The sequence below is a fragment of the Brassica rapa genome, unplaced genomic scaffold (assembly GCF_000309985.2).
Source record: "Brassica rapa cultivar Chiifu-401-42 unplaced genomic scaffold, CAAS_Brap_v3.01 Scaffold0929, whole genome shotgun sequence".
Lineage (NCBI taxonomy): Eukaryota > Viridiplantae > Streptophyta > Magnoliopsida > Brassicales > Brassicaceae > Brassica > Brassica rapa.
In genome coordinates this window covers 106,512-117,370 of record NW_022610865.1, presented here as the reverse complement: position 1 = coordinate 117,370, position 10,859 = coordinate 106,512, and the positions used below count along the sequence as shown (strand labels likewise).

General features: G+C 49.6%; 1 non-coding gene across 1 annotated transcript; it reads right to left on the bottom strand.

Annotated features, from left to right (window-relative positions):
* Window positions 1–232: 232 nt before the first annotated feature.
* On the bottom strand, window positions 233–388 carry LOC117131440. Its single transcript, XR_004454628.1, has one exon. It is a non-coding gene; the product is annotated as a 5.8S ribosomal RNA (ribosomal RNA).
* Between the last annotated feature and the right edge of the window lie 10,471 nt (window positions 389–10,859).

Below are 10,859 nucleotides of genomic sequence, written 5' to 3'. Positions count from 1 at the left end.
TCCCGCCTGACCTGGGGTCGCGTTGAAGACTTTGGGTCATCAAGAGCTTTTGGACTGGAACATCTGACTATATGACGAGAATTGAATTCACCACCGCATGTCAAGATGCTCCTGGCGTCCTTAGCTCGGCTTTTGGTCAACCGCGTGGGTAACACATGGGAGATCAGCTTCCGTCCCATATCCTCGAGAGGATGGCTTGGTGTGAATTTATTCAACTTCCTGGTAACACATGGGACACCCAAGCAGACATGCCCTCGGCCAGAAGGCTTGGGGTGCAACTTGCGTTCAAAGACTCGATGGTTCACGGGATTCTGCAATTCACACCAAGTATCACATTTTGCTACGTTCTTCATCAATGCGAGAGCTGAGATATCCATTGCCGAGAGTCGTTTTAGACTTTACATTGCAGCACTTCTTCCGAACAAACACCGTCTCCGGTTTGGCGAAAGCAGGCTGTTTAGTTGCCTTTTCCTTGACACTTTTCGTGCCGGGGTTTGGTGATATCCGGAAGCTATGCGTACGATCCAACCAAAACTGAAGTCTTGGGCATGGATGAACGCATAACCATGGTACGACAATAATCCTTCTGCAGGTTCCCCTACGGAAACTTTGTAACGACTTCTCCTTCCTCTAAATGATAAGGTTTAGTGGACTTCTCGCGACGTCGCAGACGGTGAACCACCCACGTCGCCGCGATCTGAACACTTCACCGGATCATTCAATCGGTAGGAGCAACGGGCGGTGTGTACAAAGGGCAATGACGAAGTCAACACGAGCTGATGACTCGCGCTTACTAGGAATCCTTGTTGAAGACCAACAATTGCAATGATCTATCCCCATCACGATGAAATTTAAAAGATTACCCAGGCCTGTCGGCCAAGGTGTGAACTCGTTGAATACATCAGTGTTGCGCGCGTGCGGCCCATAACATCTAAGGGCATCACATACCTGTTATTGCCTCAAACTTCCTTGGCCTAAACGGCCATAGTCCCTCTAAGAAGCCGGCCATGAAGGGATGCCTCCACGTAGCTAGTTAGCAGGCTGAGGTCTCGTTCGTTAACGGAATTAAGAAGACAAATCACTCCACCAACTAAGAACGGCCATGCACCACCACCCATAGAATCCAGAAAGAGCTCTCAGTCTATCAATCCTTACTTTGTCTGGACCTGGTAAGTTTCCCCATGTTGAGTCAAATTAAGCCGCAGGCTCCACTCCTGGTGGTGCCCTTACGTCAATTCCTTTAAGTTTCAGCCATGCTACTATACTCCCCCCGGAACCCAAAAACTTTGATTTCTCATAAGGTGCCAGCGGAGTCCTAAAAGCAACATCTGCTGATCCCTGGTCGGCATCGTTTATGGTTAAGACTAGGACATCCGTGGCTGTCCATCAGTACACATATAAGCACGTTGGTCATTGGACTCAGCACGCTGGCCCTTCCCGTGGACTGTTTGGGTGATTTTGGCCCACGTGGGCTGTCTGTTCAGTACACACAGGACGTTCGTGGGTGTCCGCCAGCACACACAGAATGTCCCTGGCTGTCTGTGGCTGTCCTTCAGCACACACAGGACATCCGTGGCTGTCCGTGTTTGTCTATGTGTGTCCGTGGGTGTCCGCCAGCACACACAGGACGTCCGTGGCTGTCTGTGGTTGTCCTTCAGCACACACAGGACGTCTGTGTGTGTCTGTCAGCACACACAGGACGTCCGTGTGTGTCCATCAGCACACACATGACGTCCGTGGCTGTCCATCAGTACACATATCCGCACGCTGGCCCTTCCCGTGGACTGTTTTGGTGATTTTGGCCCACGTGGGCTGTCTGTTCAGTACACACAGGACGTCCGTGGGTTTCCGCCAGCACACACAGGACGTCCGTGACTGTCCGTGGCTGTCCAGCACACACAAGACGTCTGTGGCTGTTTATCAGTACACATATCAGCACGCTGGTCCTTGGACTCAGCATGCTGGCCCTTCCCGTGGACTGTTCGGGTGATTTTGGCCCACGTGGTCTGTCTTTTCAGTACACACAGGACGTCCGTGGGTCTACGTCAGCACACACATGACATCCGTGTGTGTCCGTCTGCACACACAGGACGTCCGTGGCTGTCCGTGTGTGTTCGTGTGTGTCCGTCAGCACACACAAGACGTCCGTGGCTGCCCATCAGTACACATATCAGCACGTTGGTCCTTGGACTCAGCACGCTGACCCCTTCCGTGGACTGTTCGGGTGATTTTGGCCCACGTGGGCTCTCTGTTCAGTACACACAGGACGTCCGTGGATGTCCGCCTGCACACACACGAAGTCAACACGAGCTGATGACTCGCGCTTACTAGGAATCCTTGTTGAAGACCAACAATTGCAATGATCTATCCCCATCACGATGAAATTTAAAAGATTACCCAGGCCTGTCGGCCAAGGTGTGAACTCGTTGAATACATCAGTGTTGCGCGCGTGCGGCCCATAACATCTAAGGGCATCACATACCTGTTATTGCCTCAAACTTCCTTGGCCTAAACGGCCATAGTCCCTCTAAGAAGCCGGCCATGAAGGGATGCCTCCACGTAGCTAGTTAGCAGGCTGAGGTCTCCTTCGTTAACGGAATTAAGAAGACAAATCACTCCACCAACTAAGAACGGCCATGCACCACCACCCATAGAATTCAGAAAGAGCTCTCAGTCTATCAATCCTTACTTTGTCTGGACCTGGTAAGTTTCCCCATGTTGAGTCAAATTAAGCCGCAGGCTCCACTCCTGGTGGTGCCCTTACGTCAATTCCTTTAAGTTTCAGCCATGCTACTATACTCCCCCCGGAACCCAAAAACTTTGATTTCTCATAAGGTGCCAGCGGAGTCCTAAAAGCAACATCTGCTGATCCCTGGTCGGCATCGTTTATGGTTAAGACTAGGACATCCGTGGCTGTCCATCAGTACACATATAAGCACGTTGGTCATTGGACTCAGCACGCTGGCCCTTCCCGTGGACTGTTTGGGTGATTTTGGCCCACGTGGGCTGTCTGTTCAGTACACACAGGACGTTCGTGGGTGTCCGCCAGCACACACAGAATGTCCCTGGCTGTCTGTGGCTGTCCTTCAGCACACACAGGACATCCGTGGCTGTCCGTGTTTGTCTATGTGTGTCCGTGGGTGTCCGCCAGCACACACAGGACGTCCGTGGCTGTCTGTGGTTGTCCTTCAGCACACACAGGACGTCTGTGTGTGTCTGTCAGCACACACAGGACGTCCGTGTGTGTCCATCAGCACACACATGACGTCCGTGGCTGTCCATCAGTACACATATCCGCACGCTGGCCCTTCCCGTGGACTGTTTTGGTGATTTTGGCCCACGTGGGCTGTCTGTTCAGTACACACAGGACGTCCGTGGGTTTCCGCCAGCACACACAGGACGTCCGTGACTGTCCGTGGCTGTCCAGCACACACAAGACGTCCGTGGCTGTTTATCAGTACACATATCAGCACGCTGGTCCTTGAACTCAGCATGCTGGCCCTTCCCGTGGACTGTTCGGGTGATTTTGGCCCACGTGGTCTGTCTTTTCAGTACACACAGGACGTCCGTGGGTGTACGTCAGCACACACATGACATCCGTGTGTGTCCGTCTGCACACACAGGACGTCCGTGGCTGTCCGTGTGTGTTCGTGTGTGTCCGTCAGCACACACAAGACGTCCGTGGCTGCCCATCAGTACACATATCAGCACGTTGGTCCTTGGACTCAGCACGCTGACCCTTTCCGTGGACTGTTCGGGTGATTTTGGCCCACGTGGGCTCTCTGTTCAGTACACACAGGACGTCCGTGGATGTCCGCCTGCACACACAGGACGTCTGTGGTTGTCAGTGTGTGTCCGTCAGCAGACACAGGACATCTGTGGCTGTCCGTGTGTGTCCGTGTGTGTCCGTCAGCACACACAGGACGTCCGTGGCTCTCCATCAGTACACATATCAGCACATTGGTCCTTGGACTCAGCATGCTGGCCCTTCCCGTGGACTGTTTGGGTTATTTTGGCCCATGTGGGCTGTCTGTTCAGTACACACAGAACGTCCGTGGGTGTCCGCCAGCACACACAGGACGTTCGTGGCTGTCTGTGGCTGTCCTTCAGCACACACAGGACATCTGTGGCTGTCCGTGTGTGTCCGTCAGCACACACAGGACGTCTGTGGCTGTCCATCAGTACACATATCAGCACGTTGGTCCTTGGACTCAGCACGCTGGCCCTTCCCGTGGACTGTTCGGGTGATTTTGGCCCACGTAGGCTGTCTGTTCAGTACACACAGGACGTCCGTGGGTGTCCGCCAGCACACACAGGACGTCCGTGGCTGTCTGTGTGTGTCCGTGTGTGTAACGCCCGAATCCGGCCTCTCGACGAAACTGGACCGTTTGCTACTTAATCAATTTCTTTGCGTGTTTGATTCATTTTAAGTCTTTCCTTTACTAAGTCATGTTCGAATCTGAGGTTCTGAAACAATTGAACAGATAGCACATCGGAATATAATGTGTATAAAATGTACTACTTAGAAACATGAGATCCAATACACAACTTCTTAATCGTTTCATAGACAATCACTAGTTCATCCCTAGCATCATCTAACCACATGTTACACAGCCTCTCACTGACCGAGCCTTCACAGCTCCTTGGCTTGACCCAAACCATCCTTAGTTCCTGAAACCACAACCAGATAAGCATTAATCATAACCGAGAATAGAACTGGTCGATTCTACAATGCTTGGCTTGGTTCCTATAACACAGATAAACCTCGGACAATATACTTATAAAAAGATAAGAACCTGCCTACCAAATCCTAAGTCATTCAACCAACCACCCCTTGACTTAGAATCAGATAGACAGTCCAGAATAGACAAACAGAACACACGAACAGTCCGGATTGTCCCGAAGACCAATCCATCCATCCTGATAGAATCTAGGTGCGACCGGCCTAGTTGAAGTCTGGCTCAGTGGCCCAACGGACTTCCTTACCTGATCCGGCCTTGGGCCTGGATCCAACGGCCGAGTAAGCCTCACGCTCAATCTGGTTAGGCCAAACGGCCGATCGGACCTTGCGACTCTTACCCTGGCTTAGACGAACCGTGTACTTGTCCCAACGGACAAGACATGGTCTCATCCCTTAAGGAACGGACACGACCTGTCTGAACAGGCACCGTTTGAACATGCACACCTTCGGTCCTTGGTACCTCTTGGTCCTCGTACCTCTTGATGTTCGTAATCCTTGGTTACTTACATCCTTTGGCAACTCACAACCTTTGGAACTCGTGACCTTTGGTAACTCACAACCCTTGGTAACTCGTGACCTTTGGCCACTCGTGCCTCTTGGGACATGACCAACCGTTTAGCCCAACCGCCCAGTTTATGGTGCGATTCGAACCGACCGTCTAACCGACCAGCATCTAGGTTAGCGGTTTGGTTATGACCGGCCAAGTCTAGGGACGTGTCCCTTGGACTGAACCAACACAACCCTTCGTGTATAATCAGAAAGAAGAGAAAGGACCGGTTAGGTCTAATGAACCGACCAGAGCCGCGGTGCGATCACAAGGACCGTCCGTTCGGTCTGATGCGGGCCATAGCCCACCACGTACCTTCTGAACCGTGTCAGGGTTCTCCATGTTCTTCTCCTGCTCTCGGTCTCCCATACTTGATCGGAGGTTGCTTCACAAACGATCAGATCCCGGAAACCTAACCACCACACAAATGGCCTTGCCGGAAACTCCCTCTCTCTACGATTTCTCTGAGTATTTTTACTCTGGATTGGATTAATGAAATCGACAGAGAGGACCCCATATTTATAGAAAACGAGGGGGTAAGTCTTGCCCCACGAACAGGGATGACTGGCCAGCGGATGGGCACAATCGGCCAAGGGTTACACCCTCTCGGCCGCATGCGTCCCTTCGCCAATACCGCATGGGTTTGGGTCGGTCAGAGGCCCAAGGCCTTACCCAATTCCTCTGGAGTTAGCCCATGGCCTTGTCCCAAGCCCCAACGGTCCATGGCTTCATGGCCGGACCCCCATGGCCCGCCATTGGCCCGAACCCAGACCATCGGACCGAAACCCAAACAGTCCGTCCAGCTGAGATGAGCTGATTCCTAGCTGCTTCAGCTGAGTGAGCTAGTAGTTCAGCTAGTGGAACTGACTTAGTAGTGGCCGAGCTGGAATGAGCTTAACCTAACTCCGTTGAGCTGGTCGAGCTACATGTTCCATCCGTCCAGCTACCGTCTTACTCGTCCTAGCTGACTCTCGACTTGTGTAAGGTTTGGCCATGGAACGCTTGTCTTGATGTCCTCTAACCATGGCCGTCCCAATGATCCTATTCAGGATCCGGGATGTAACAAGTCTCCCCCACTAGCAATGGATTCGTCCTCGAATCCGAGTCATGTGTTTCATCCAACACAAACTGGCAAACCATTTTGGTAACTCGGCCTTCATCATGGCCTCCATCTCCAAAGTGGTCTCTTCTCGACCATTACAATCCCAAATGACCTTGACCATCTGGATTGTTTTCTTTCTCATTGCTTTTTCCATCCTATCTACGATCCGAACCGGCCTTGTTTCCAAAGTTAGATTCGTACCTAGATCAGATGGTATTTCTGGTATTAAGACGTCCTGATCCGTCAAGCACTTCCAGAGTTGGGAGACATGGAATACGTTATGGAAGGCTTCCATCTTGGATGGTAAGTCTAACTTATATGCCACACTACCCACTCGTTCTATGACTCTGAACAGACCTAGGTATCTTGGATCTAATTTCCTTCAACCAGAAATTCGCACTTTACCATTAAAGGTAATAATTTTGAGATAGACCATATCACCCACTGCAAACTCTAGTTCTTTCCTTCGTTTGTCAGCATAATGTTTTTGTCTGTTCTGTGCGGCCCTCATCTTGTCCCGCACGGACTTGATCTTCTCCGTGGTTTCCTCCACGATTTCGGGGCCTATCATGCTGCGCTCCCCCACTTGGGTCCAGCATAACGGTGCCCTGCATAGTCGTCCATACAAAGCTTCATATGGCGACATGCCTATACTTGAGTGGAAACTGTTATTGTAGGCGAACTCCACTACCGGAAAATGTCATTCCCAGGAATCGCCCAAATCGAGGACACATGCTCGAAGCATATCCTCCAGCGTCCGTATAGTTCTTTCCGACTGCCCATCCGTTTGGGGATGATAAGCCGTACTCATGTTTACTCTCGTTCCTAAAGCTTTCTGGAAAGCTTGCCAGAACTGAGAAGTGAACCTCGAATCTCTATCCAAAACTATACTTGAGGGTACTCCGTGTAGCCTCACAATCTCGTCAATGTACTTACACACAATCCGGTCGACTCCATCAGTCTTTTTGATGGCCACGAAGTGGGCAGACTTGGTCAGTCGATCAATTATTACCCACACATCATCATTCCTATTCCTGGTTGTGGGAAAACCTGTCACGAAGTCCATCGTGATGTGATCCCACTTCCATTCCGGAATAGGTAGGCTCTAAAGCAGTCCACTCGGAACTTGATGTTCGGCCTTGATGAGTTGACAAGTAGGACACTTGGCCACCCATTCGGCCACATCGACCTTCATCCGTATCCAATGATAGTACTGTCTGAGATTATGATACATCTTGGTCACTCCAGGATGGATCGAGAATCTAGACTTGTGAGATTCTCTAAGGATCTCGTCCTTTCAACTCCTATCATTGGGTACGCTGATCTGACCATGAACTAACCGTACCGTCCTTGGCGATTTGATACTCAGTTAGGTTGTTCCGAGCAACTGTCTTCAGGTTCTTGTCCTGATCTTGGGCCGCTCAGATCCGGGTAAGCAGGTCAGCCTTATTCACCGCCCTTAAACCCCGTGGTCCGTCCGTCCCGTTCAAATCATTTAAACGGATGAAATGTCCCGCCTCATCCGGCTCGTCCGTTCCGCCACCGGCCGCAACTTCTTCTCCCTTCCGGCTCAAGGCGTTGGCCACAAGCTTAGCCTTGCCCGGATAGTAAGTGATGTCTAGGTCGTAGTCGTCCACGAATTCCATCCACCTCCTCTGCCGTAAGTTCAACTCAGGCTGGGTGAATATATACTTCATACTTTTATGGTCCGTAAGTATCTGGACTTTGGCCCCATATAAATATGATCGCCAAATCTTTAAGGCGAATACTACCGCAGCCATTTCAAGATCATGGGTGGGGTAGTTTCCCTCATGTTTCCTCAGCTGCCTTGACGCGTAAGCAATGACCTTCCCATGTTGAGTTAACACGCAACCGATTCCAGTGATGGACGCATCCGTGTAGACCACATAAGGTTGGTCTGCCTCCGGAAGAACCAGGACGGGTGCGCTAGTCAGCATATCCTTAAGTGCAGAGAAACATCTCGTACACTCTTTGGACCATGTGCACTTAACGTCCTTCCCAGTCAACCGTGTCATCGGCTGAGCCAAGCTTGCGAATCCCTTCACAAACTTTCTATAGTAACCTGCCAGCCCTAGGAAGCTTCTAACTTCCGTGGCACTGCGTGGTCGGGGCCAATCCTTGATTGCCCTGATCTTCTCTGGATCCACTAAGACGCCCTGGTCAGAAACAATATGTCCAAGGAAGCCAATACTCGTTTGCCAAAAACTACACTTGCTGAGTTTAGCAAAGAGTTTGTGCTCTCGTAATCGTTCCAGCACGGCTCTCAAATGTTTCCGATGAGATTCCTCGTCCTTGGAATAGATCAGGATATCATCAATGAAGATGATCACCGATTCACCCAAGAAGTCCCGGTACACGCTGTTCATCATTTTCATGAATGCAGCAGGTGCATTGGTCAGACCGAACAGCATCACTACGAACTCGTAATGGCCGTACCTGGTCCTAATTGCTGTCTTCCTAATGTCGTTTGGCTCTATAGGAATCTGATGATTTCCCGAGGCCAAATCGATTTTATAAAACCACTTAGCTCCTTTCAGCTGATCCAACAGCTCGTTTATCCTGGGTAACAGGTACTTGTTCTTCACAGTTACCCTGTTCAACCTTCGATAGTCGATGCACAGATGCATGCTACCATCCTTCTTTTTCACAAAGAGCACTGGTGCACCCCAAGGGGAGCTACTTGGCCGTATGAACCCCTTGTCTAGCAATTCTTCCAATTGCTTCTTTAGCTCGGCCATCTCGGCCGGAGCCATTCGATACGGACTCTTGGACAGCGGAGCTGTCCCTGGTTCCAGTTCAATCAGAAAGGGATCGGACCTATCAAGGGGGACACCCTGTAGCGCCTGAAACACATCCTGGAACTCGGACTCCAACGAATCCTCGCGTGGGTCAAACAGAAAACGAGAACTGTCAGGCTCTGTAGTTGTAATTGTAGCCAAGAATGACTGACAACCCTGTTCCAGCATCCGAATCGCTCAAACTGCTGAAACCACTACTTTCTCTTCAGCCTGAAACAGACCTTGGTACTCTACCGGGTGAAGTCCATTCTCCAATTGCACATGACCTTATGGCAATCGAGAGTGGCTCGGTACTTTCCCAACCAATCCATACCTAAGATCACTTCTTGATTCTTTACGTGGACACAGACCAGATTCACAGGGAAGACCTTTCCCTGGATCTGTACTGGGATATTCGACATGAGACGTAGTGAGTTCATGGCTTGCCCACAGGCCTCCCTCACTATCCCAAAATTATCACCAGCATCCAGACAGAACAGACCGTTTCCGACCAGTCCCGGACTCACAAAACTATGTGTAGCCCCTGTGTCGAAAAGCACGTGGGTTTTTACCCCACCGACCATGAGGGTTCCAGAGGTCAAATCAAAAGATCCGGAAGCTCCGTTGTCTCGTGACCTTTGGAACTCGTGACCTTTGGCCACTCGTGTAATAACGCTCACAAGCATATACTCCCTTTGTTTTTTTAATATAAGTCGTTTTACAGCTATGCACGTAGATTAAGAAAGCCATTAATTTCTTATATTTTCTAAACAAAAACATCATTAATTATTTACCTAACCACAATTCAACCAATAGAAAAATATAAAATATATTACCATTTGTCATACAACATTAATTATTAATAAATTTTACATAGAAAACCGAAAACGACATATAATTTGGAACAAAAAAGTTTCTCTAAAACGACTTATAATAAAAAACGGAGGGAGTATAATTTTGGTCGAGAAAAATCCCGCTCAACCAGTTTGGAGTTGGTTCGACCAGAATTAAAAATAAAAATCGACCCGGTGAATTATTCTTGATGGGACTGTCTCGAGGCCAAAGTACCTACTCTTAATAGTTCTGACCAAGTGTTAACTATTATGGTCGAGTTTTATCTAAGCTGGACGAGAACCGATGGACGGGAAACATTTTATCGAAAACTGGTCTTGAATACTTTCAGCTGCTTGCGAGTCATGTGCATGTCATGTGCTGCCTGGCTGCTTGCTTCCTTCCTGACCTGAACATGTGACTTGCACCTTCCAGCTTGCTTGCTACATTAAATTCATGTTAGTTGCACACCTGCTTGAAGTTTCTTCATGGAAAGGAAATGACATTACTTCATGGGAAGGAAAGTGTGATTCAGCCCACCACATGTCTCATACTAATCTGAAACTTTTGTCCTTTCTTGCTGACTCTTCTCCTGCTGTTTCCCCTGTCATTTATTACCTTGTCCTCTTCCTGGTCGAGCTCATTCATCTCAGAAACAAGAAAGAAAAATTCAGAGAGAAAGAGAGAAAGAAGGAGACAAAAATCTGTGAGGAAAATACATGAAAAATTCAGAAAACAATAAGAGAAGAGAAGTGAGCTTGGACGACCCTTTCTCCCCCTCTTCTGACTTTAATCAGTGAGTATTGGTGTAGTTAAGGGCTGAATATTTGGTGTCCTGAA